Here is an 11,214-nt window from a genome sequence, read left to right on the forward strand (position 1 = left end):
GCACACCCCTCCACGTACTGACTGATGGTTCGGCCCCATTCAACTTCTGGGTCTCTAAATTGTCCACGTGGCCAGAGCTAGCCTTTTATGCCTTGGAGGTGCTGGCCTGCCCGGCAGCCAGCGTTTTGTCTGAACGTGTATTCAGCACGGCAGGGGGCGTCATTACAGACAAACGCAGCCGCCTGTCTACAGCCAATGTGGACAAGCTGACGTTCATAAAAATGAACCAGGCATGGATCCCACAGGACCTGTCCGTCCCTTGTCCAGATTAGACATTAACTACCTCCCCATAACCATATATTATTGGACTCCAGGGCACTTCCTCATTCAATCCTATTTTTATTTTCATTTTACCATTATATTGCGATGCTACCCAAAGTTGAATGAACCTCTCCTCTGCCTGTGTGCTAGGCCTAAATATATGCCAATGGACTGTTGCAGTGGTGGCTGACGTGAAGCCTCATTCTCTGCTATGACATGCAGACTGATTCTCTGCTGACATGAAGCCAGATTCTCTGTTACGGGACCTCTCTCCTCTGCCTGTGTGTGTGCTGGGCCTAAATATATGCCAATGGACTGTTGCAGTGGTGGCTGACGTGAAGCCTCATTCTCTGCTATGACATGCAGACTGATTCTCTGCTGACATGAAGCCAGATTCTCTGTTACGGGACCTCTCTCCTCTGCCTGTGTGTGTGCTGGGCCTAAATATATGCCAATGGACTGTTGCAGTGGTGGCTGACGTGAAGCCTCATTCTCTGCTATGACATGCAGACTGATTCTCTGCTGACATGAAGCCAGATTCTCTGTTACGGGACCTCTCTCCTCTGCCTGTGTGCTAGGCCTAAATATATGCCAATGGACTGTTGCAGTGGTGGCTGACGTGAAGCCTCATTCTCTGCTATGACATGCAGACTAATTCTCTGCTGACATGAAGACAGATTCTCTGTTACGGGACCTCTCTCCTCTGCCTGGGTGCCGGGGCCTAAATATCTGAGAATGGACTGTTCCAGTGGTGGGTGACGGGAAGCCAGATTCTCTGCTATGGAACCTCTCTCCAATTGATTTTGGTTAATTTTTATTTATTTAATTTTTATTTTAATTAATTTCCCTATCCACATTTGTTTGCAGGGGATTTACCTACATGTTGCTGCCTTTTGCAGCCCTCTAGCCCTTTCCTGGGCTGTTTTACAGCCGTTTTAGTGCCGAAAAGTTCGGGTCCCCATTGACTTCAATGGGGTTCGGGTTCGGGACGAAGTTCGGATCGGGTTCGGATCCCGAACCCGAACATTTCCGGGATGTTCGGCCGAACTTCTCGAACCCGAACATCCAGGTGTTCGCTCAACTCTACTTAGGACTCTTTCAAAGTACATTTTGCAAGACATACTTAAAAAAATAATGCCATACATTTCCACATGTCACTCTACAGACTTCCAGTATTAAGAAACTTATGTATCCATGTACTAATCTGTTAACTCCGTATTGTACAGTACAGACCAAAAGTTTGGACACACCTTCTCATTCAAAGAGTTTTCTTTATTTTCATGACTATGAAAATTGTAGATTCACACTGAAGGCATCAAAACTATGAACTAACACATGTGGAATTATATACTTATAAAAAAAAGTATGAAACAACTGAAAATATGTCATATTCTAGGTTCTTCAAAGTAGCCACTGTAACGGATCTCCTGGCACCCCGACTGGGTACCTCCGTTGATAGATGCTCCTAGTGCTTTCCGAGGACTCCAAGCACTCCACTTGACACCGTACGCACTGCAGACCCCACGAACCGACGAAGCTTGGTTGAGGTCTCACCGTCTCCTAGCCACCCTGGACCTACGACAAGGCTCCAGGCTCTAGGCTCCAGTGGGTGAACCTCTCCTACATCCAGAGAGCAGGAACAGCTCTTACAAGAGATAGTAGTTATGCCAGGGGAGTATAGCAAATCTCCAGCGTATAGCAATCCCCCAGTGTTGATCAGTTACCTAAACACCAGTCTCAACATGATGAAGGATAAAACAGGCACTCTTTATTGAGGACTACCCGCCCGTATTTATGCAGGTCCCCATCTTGTGGACATGCCCCTAGGGGACCAGAAGGAAGACTGTGACACAGGACAGATATGCAGGAATTCAGGATACACAGACACAATACATCCCCACAATGCATCATGGTTTCCTCCTCTCTGCCCTGGAGACACCCGAGGAGCAATTAAATTATCTCTCAGGACATAGGGAAATTGCCAATACACATGTGGGGACAACAGGACAGAAATCATTTAAACATACAATGTCACACCCTTACAGCAAACACAGACATTTAACAGATCCCCAGATAGCTCAAGTCTGAGTGCATATTATTAGGTGAATGGCACTCAGACTACACGAATACAATAAAATTAGCTATCTGGGTACCCTCACATAACATAAAATACAATTCCAAAGACAGATTTAAGCTGTGCGGCCGGTCTGTCTTCTCCTTTAAAGTTAGTATGGGCCATAATCCTGAGGCAAGAGGCTGGTAAACAGGCCCCTCCAAAACCCAGTGGCGAGGTTGGTTTCGCCACAGCCACCTTTTGCTTTGATTACTGCTTTGCACACTCTTGGCATTCTCTTGATTTCACTTCACAGGTGTGCCCTGTCAGGTTTAATAAGTGGGATTTCTTGCCTTATAAATGGGGTTGGGACCATCAGTTGCGTTGTGGAGAAGTCAGGTGGATACACAGCTGATAGTCCTACTGAATAGGCTGTTAGAATGTGTATTATGGCAAGAAAAAAGCAGCTAAGTAAAGAAAAACGAGTGGCCATCATTACTTTAAGAAATGAAGGTCAGTCAGTCCGAAAAATTCGGAAAACTTTGAAAGTGTCCCCAAGTGCAGTCACAAAAACCATCAAGCGCTACAAAGAAACTGGCTCACCAGCAGACCGCCCCAGGAAAGGAAGACCAAGAGTCACCTCTGCTGCGGAGGATAAGTTCATCCGAGTCACCAGTCTCAGAAATCGCAGGTTAACAGCAGCTCAGATTAGAGACCAGGTCAATGCCACACAGAGTTCTAGCAGCAGACACATCTCTGGAACAACTGTTAAGAGGAGACTGTGTGAATCAGGCCTTCATGCTAGAATATCTGCTAGGAAATCACTGCTAAGGACAGGCAACAAGCAGAAGAGACTTGTTTGGGCTAAAGAACACAAGGAATGGACATTAGACCAGTGGAAATCTGTGCTTTGGTCTGATGAGTCCAAATCTGAGATCTTTGGTTCCAACCACCGTGTCTTTGTGCGATGCAGAAAAGGTGAACGGATGGACTCTACATGCCTGGTTCCCACCGTGAAGCATGGAGGAGGAGGTGTGATGGTGTGGGGGTGCTTTGCTGGTGACACTGTTGGGGATTCATTCAAAATTGAAGGCATACTGAACCAGCATGGCTACCACAGCATCTTGCAGCAGCGTTTAGTTGGACCATCATTTATTTTTCAACAGGACAATGACCCCAAACACACCTCCAGGCTGTGTAAGGGCTATTTGACCATGAAGGAGAGTGATGGGGTGCTGCGCCAGATGACCTGGCCTCCACAGTCACCGGACCTGAACCCAATCAAGATGGTTTGGGGTGAGCTGGACCGCAGAGTGAAGGCAAAAGGGCCAACAAGTGCTAAGCATCTCTGGGAACTCCTTCAAGACTGTTGGTAGACCATTTCAGGTGACTACCTCTTGAAGCTCATCAAGAGAATGCTAAGAGTGTGCAAAGCGGTAATCAAAGCAAAAGGTGGCTACTTTGAAGAACCTAGAATATGATATATTTTCAGTTGTTTCACACTTTTTTGTTATGTATATAATTCCACATGTGTTAATTCATAGTTTTAATGCCTTCAGTGTGAATCTACAATTTTCATAGTCATGAAAATAAAGAAAACTCTTTGAATGAGAAGGTGTGTCCAAACTTTTGGTCTGTACTGAACATGTACAATGATTAGTTTTGGGCTTCAACCTAGAGCACCATATATGTACAGTATGGATTAAAGCTCGTGCTTCTGCAGTCTAGCAAGAGCAGGTCAAGTCTCCAGCTATCAGTGACAGCTGGGGACCCTGAGGAGAAGATCGAAGAGGTTTATTACTGCTTCTGCCTTCTCCTCACATTGGAGCAGAGTGCTCAGTTAGCACTATAGAGGAAAAAGAGAAAGAAGCTATGCCACTTCCTGGACCTCGCATTTATGTGATTGCTGAGTGTCGTGGGTAGAGTACAGCTGCAGGGTCAGCTCTGCCTATGTAGAATGCCACCCGGAGGGGTCCGTTTTCCCCTGTAACTGGGGCTCCTTTGGATGTCCCAGTTACAGTAGAAAAGTGCAAAAAAAAAATAAAAATTCAGTGTTCCCCAGAGGTCTTATAATGACCTCTTGGGAACATATGTGTTAAAAAAAAAATGAAAAGAAAAGAGAAAAAAATGCCTAAACCAAGCAAAACACCATTGTAGCCCCATCTATAAAAATCTATAAATATTATATAGGGAACACATTAGAATTATTTATTCTGGTGTCAGTTTGGGTATTTAACTTTACTTTTCCAGTTTTCCCAAAATAAAGCTAAAAAAGGAAACAAAATTCTCAAAAATAAATTAAGAAGTGAAAAAGTAGCAATAAAAAGTCCTATTTGTCAAGGGAAAAAAAATGAAAAAATAATTTTGACAGTCCAACAAATAGATAAGTTAGGACAGTTAAACGACTACGATCAATAAATCGCAAAAAAAAGTGTCTGATCATTACTAAGGTTAACAATAAAAGGTGTATAGTATTTGTGTCAATGATGACATCCATGACAAGATGGTCAATAGTTAATCTGTGAAGATGTCCGTGAAGATCAGTATTTTAGTCTGTGTGCCAATTTGTTGCCCTCTGTGTGCCGTCCATATTGAATGGACACTACCAGGCCGGAAAGAGGATTTCAAAAGCATCTACTACCAATGGTCAGTGAAAACCACTGACAGAACATAAATATCATCTTTGTTGTGTCAGTGGTTTTCGCGAACTCATAGACTTCAATAGGCAAGTTTGATCCACATCAAGGACCAAAATTGTGGACATCTCAATGTTTTTTCCACTGAGAAAATCACTATGTGAATAAACACATTAAAATCAATGGGTATGTGCGCTGTGACAGCACACGTCCCTGATTCAAGAAACCTTATTTTACAAAAACACATGTCAAAAGGACAAGTTTAAAAAAAATAATAATAATTTGGGTTTATTTACTAGAGGTGGGACGAATCCAATTTTTTTCGAATCCGAATCCGAAAAGGTTCTCGAATATATCGAATCTCAAATCCTACGAATCCTGTACACAAGAATTGTGTGAACGGTGTACGAAACAAAGTGATCCAAACACTTATGGGGGGATCTGTGGATGACACTGCTATGGGGGGGGGGATCTGGGGATGGCACTGTTATGGGGGATATGAGGATGGCACTGTTATGGCGGATCTCTGGATGGCACTGTTATGGCGGATCTCTGGATGGCACTGTTATGGGGATCTCTGGATGGCACTGTTATGAGGGATCTCTGGATGGCACTGTTATGGGGATCTCTGGATGGTACTGTGATGGGGGAATCTGTGGATGACACATATATAGCATCTTATGCTATGTGCCATCCACAGATACCCCCCCATAATAGTGTCCCTGCAGTGTGAATGACCCCCAATACAGGTTCCCACTCACTGTTGTATGATCTTATCTAACCTATGGGCATTGTTAAAATATAATAATCATTTGTAATCCAGCTGTATTACATATAACTAAGTTCCATAGCAGAGAGGAGGGAGGAGGCAGGCAGGAGGCAGGCCGGGAGGACGGGCGAGCGATGCGTCACTCACTACGTCATGCACCCGCACCGCCTGCTTCATTCGTAAAGTGGGTGGCGCAGGTGCATGACGTAGTGAGTGACGTGCCACCCGCCCACCCTCCCGTCCTCCCTCCTCCGGAACTTAGTTATATGTAATACAGCTGGATTACAAATGATTATTATATTTTAACAATGCCTATAGGTTAGATAAGATTATACAACAGTAAGCGGGGTCGGTGCATTAGAATACAGGGACTGCACCGATCCCCCTTGTCATTCCTAATCTAGATGCCGGCCCCCAGCCCCTCCTCCCTCTGTTGATACACCCGCCCACCATGCTGTACGGCATGGCAGCAGCCATGTATCATTAGGTAAACTAATCGCAGCATTTTTGGGTCGGCCAAATCGCCATATCGCGTCGCGGGATTCGTCGGAGTCTAATTTTACAAAATTACGTCAGGATTCGAGTCCACGAATCCAACAAGATTCGAGGGATTCGTGGATTTGACAGATTTGTCGTTCCACCTCTAATATTTACTAATGGAAAAGTGCCAGAATTGAGTCAGATTTCTGGCTCACAGTTATTGCAGTAAACAGTTAAAAGTCAAGTTACACAGTCTAAAGATGCACCAAATTAATGTTCAAGAACCAGCCAATGTCATAAATATGACACACCTATAGGCTGTCTAGTTGAAGGGGTTAATGTATCAAGATGCAACTTTTTGCACTTTGTTTTACAGCATCTGGTTGGTTTGAAACCATTTTTTAAAATTAAATATGAACATGACAAACATCATTTTTTTTATTTATTGCTCAAATTACATAGTGATTTCTGTGTCTAATGTCTGTGTCTAAGGCTACATTTACATCTCTGTATTTAAACTCTGATAGTTTGTTCTGGCAGAGCAACAGACTTCCAGAGTTTACGGTATCTGGCATAGCCGGATACTGCCACAAGCCGCCTGGTCCCCATTGACTATAATGGGATCTGATAGGATCTGGCCGGTTTCTGGCATTAATGGCGGAAACCAGACAAACAAAAAGTCATGCAGGAATTTTTGTCCACCCAAAACCATGCATTCATGCCGGAGTCAATGGGGCTTCCGTAAATACATAAATATAAAAAATACAACTATATATGAGATAGATATATATATATATATATATATATAATTAATGGTATGAAAGAATTAAAATCACATTTAACCAACCACAAAGTCAGAGTAGAGTGGATATATAATGTTCACTAGAATCTTTTTTTTATCATTATCATTATTATTCATATTCCCATTTGTCTTTTCTCTATTGTAAAGTTTAAGTTTGAGCATCTAGATTAACCACCATGCCCACCAGAGAACATGCACGTCACTATAGATTAAATTAATATTTAAATATTACAAGGTATTATATCATACAAAAAATGGCCTATTTGGCCAGATATGCATATATAAATTATGTACCGTATACAGAAAAGAATAAAATGAGACCCCCTTTCAGGGGCTGGTTTACAATACTGCTTGGGACTGCCTGGGACGGGGTGCCTACTGCTTGTTTGACCCAATCTTCATGCCATGATCCTAGGGTTAATTCCATACAACCTTGTTTGCAATTGTTTTAATGCCTTGCGAAGAGAGGCTTTCTGGACAGGTTCGTCATCCATTAAAATAAGGGATGCTGCCTGCTTGGTCTGGGCATCCTTTTTCCAAAGGCCCGATAGTAGCTGCATGGTCAGGCTCTGAGATTCATAAACCGTTTTGCACTTGGTAGTAGTCTGACCCATTAAAAAAAAACTGTAGGATATATGATCAAAAGTTTTCAGAAAAACATAAAATAAAATAAAAACACTAATGTGGCAAAGCTCTTTAAAATGTTGAGGGTTAAAATATTGAGGAAAAGAAGCAATGTTTAATAATGAACATAACAACCAGCTGCTGAGGATCCATCAATAATGATTTTCTATACTGTATTATACCCATTGAATTTTTAAATTAGTTAGGTTGGTCTTAACACTCATGCATTTCAGTTACAGTATTGTAAGGGTTTGTCCAGCCATTTATAATTTTAAAGGGCTCCACATAAAATAATAAAAAAACAGTAAGTCAATACTCATTTTACTAGTCCCCAATTCCCATCCTAAACCAACACATAGGACTCTCAGTAAAATGTCTAATAGAGGATTTGTCATCCGATAGGATGAACAGTTATGGGATCAGTACTATCATCAGTTTGCTGTTTTTGCACTAGGCTGGAGGGAATCATGATGGAAGACTGGACATATGTGAAGGTACCCTAACACAATCCACATCCCCAAAATGTTACTAAATAAAATATGATACATGTTTATACATTAAATGCACATGAAGTTGCAACAAAAAAAAAGTTAAAAACATTAGTAATATGTACCTAACAACACTGCATTAGCATTATTCAGATCTCCAATGGCGTTGCAGACCTCCATGTGAGGTGGGCTCAATTCACATCAAAACAACAGTTAAATCAAAACAGGAGGTCGCGCTGCAAGGTACAAGCTGTAGTTATAATTTTCCATAAAATAGCGCTTTTTTTATTATACTCACAAAAGTATAAAATCAACAGGCTTTGAACAATCGTCAGTACACGTCCATATTCACAAGACTGCCCAACCCAGGTTTCGCCAAGAAAGCTTCATCAGGGGCGATTGTGACTTCCCTCTTTCAACCGTAGTGGGGATATGATTATATACCAGAGTGTCTCGCAAATTAGTAGCTTTTCGTTAGATTATGTCAGTTTTTTGGGGGATATGCACCCCTAAAATAGGGTGGTTCTTTAGAACTGAACAATTCTTCCATAATGTATTTTTCATCGGCCCTGTAATTGCACTAAACTAAGTAAAAAAAGTAAACCTATAATCCCTTTTCTTCCTTATTTTCTCTCCTTTTTATATAATTTCCTTTAATTTCGACAGTGTCACAAATTCTTTCTAACTCATCTCTATCATAAACCTTCTCCTCAAAGCGCTCTTGTATGATTTCACTTTGTTCTTTAAAATCCTCTATATCTGTACAGTTTCTGTAGATCCGCGTAAGCTGTCCTTTAGGAATATTTTTAATCCAAGGGCTATGGTGACAAATGGTCGTTTCTATATATCCATTAACATCGGTAGGTTTGAAAAAGGTTTTTGTTATTATCTTGTTGTCTTGCACAAAAATGGTTAAACCAAGAAAATTAACTCTTTCCGAGCTAATCTCACTGGTAAAGGTTAGGATCCAGCAATTATTGTTTATGTAATAAAATCTATTAACCCTTGTTGTTTTCCTTTTTGATTTTTAATTTGTTTTAATTTGTATTTATATTGGTATTTATTGCTAGTGGGTAATTCGCCCTGTGTTATAATATGGTTGATAGATTTGATTTTAGATTTACTTTTAAATGTGATATAGAATCCGTGTTTTTCTCTATATACGAGGAAAAAAATCCTGACAATTTGGAAGGGATTTTCTCAGAGCTAGAAAAGGAAATTATCGGGGAGGTGAAAACTACCTGGGATATCATTGTTCTAGAGAAACACGTTATAGAAGAAAAAATTCCCGAGGGTTTGAGATGGCAATTACCTCTAAATACAGAGGAAAAGGAAGATCTGGATAAATGGGAGGTTTTGATGAATGAATGTGGTATAAAGGCATTAAGATTCATTATATAAAAGAGAAAAAATAAATTAAGACAAATCAATAAGAATATTGAAAAAATTTGATTGATTCTAGATCCCTATAGAGACCGAAAGGAAAATGGTCAATTATCTCAAAAATGTCAGGAAAATATTTTAAGAACTGAAAAAGAAATAAAATATAAAAAAACATAAAAAAATATAAAAGTTTGTGAAGATTATAAGTGTAAAAGAGTGTACAAGTGGAGAAATAAAGGAAGTGAAAAAAAAATTGAGTGAGAAAGGAAGGTACAGTGATCGAGTGGTAGTCTTACCTATAAAGGGAAATTACACCGAAGATATGGAGATATCACCTGGGGCACAAGTGTTTAACCCCACGCAGAATCAATGTTATTGCCATCATCGGAATAGTGGATCACAAAAAATGCAATATAGCTCAAATTATAGAGGTAGCCCATATAGATCTGGGTATTATCCCAAGACTAATCACTATCCAAGATACCAGAATTACTGACAGAGTTATTATAAGAATAATTATTATCAAAATAATTATTATAAAAAAAATTGTGACAACTATAAAACGAATCGGGATGATAGGTATAGGGGGGATAATATGCAACCTCAGGACTATCATGTGATAAAGTCAGAAGTAAAAGATCCACAGAGTTTTCCCCACAAAATTATAAAAGGGATTCAAAGGGAAGTAGAGAACGTGGAGATAAGCCAAAGAATAGCTACTCCAGTAAAAAGAAATCTGGTAGAGGAAGAAGAGGAGGTAGGAAGAACCAGCCCAAGATCGAAAAAAAAGCAGGAAGAAAAGCAGGGAAGTATAAATGGCATTTAGAATCTAAGCTCTCAGCAGCTCACCGAGTCCGAAAGAAGTGTTTTGGAAAAAAGGGCTGAAATTAGTTCCAACCCAAAAAAAACAAACTAATTTGGTATTTTTTTGGATATACATAAATACTTTAGGAAACTGAACATGGACAAATATGCTATCAATAAACAAAAGACATGTGTGGAGGAACATCAAAAAATGGAAGCTATAGATTCTATAAGTACTGGTTCAATTACTCACACTTATTTGCAGGAAGTAAGTAAATTCTTTCCACTAAATAAAGAAAATGATTGCATAGAAGCCTTTAAAAGGGGTTTATTAAATTGGCTAGAAAAAATGATGATAGACCGAGAAATTACAATCTTACGGTGGAGGAAAAAAGAGCCTTAAGAAATTTAGAAAAAAATTCCCAAATAATAATAAAACCAGCGGACAAAGGAGGGGGAGTGGTGGTGCTGGATAGGGAAAATTATGAGAAAGAGACGCTTAGATTATCAGACGAAAATACCTATAAAAAAAATAAAAAAGGATCCCATTCTTGACTTTAAACAAGCACTGGAAAAATTATTGCAGGAAGGTTTTGAGAAAGGTGTGATAAATAAAAAGAACTATATTAAGTACCCTAAGGTTCCGGTTATATACCAATTGCCCAAAGTGCATAAAAGTCTGTCAAATCCACCTGGCAGACCAATAGAGTCAGGGATTGGTTCTTTGACAAGTAGATTGCCAGAATATGTAGACTTTTTCCTGCAAAAATATGTGACGCGATCCCCATCATACCTAAGAGATAGTGGGAGTGTTATAGAGGTGATTAAGAACTACGGAATTCCATCTGCAAATACGTAGCTGGCTACAGCCGACGTTTCATCACTCTACACCATTATTCCGAAAGAGCTAGGTA

Source organism: Bufo gargarizans, chromosome 3 (genome assembly GCF_014858855.1).
Source record: "Bufo gargarizans isolate SCDJY-AF-19 chromosome 3, ASM1485885v1, whole genome shotgun sequence".
Lineage (NCBI taxonomy): Eukaryota > Metazoa > Chordata > Amphibia > Anura > Bufonidae > Bufo > Bufo gargarizans.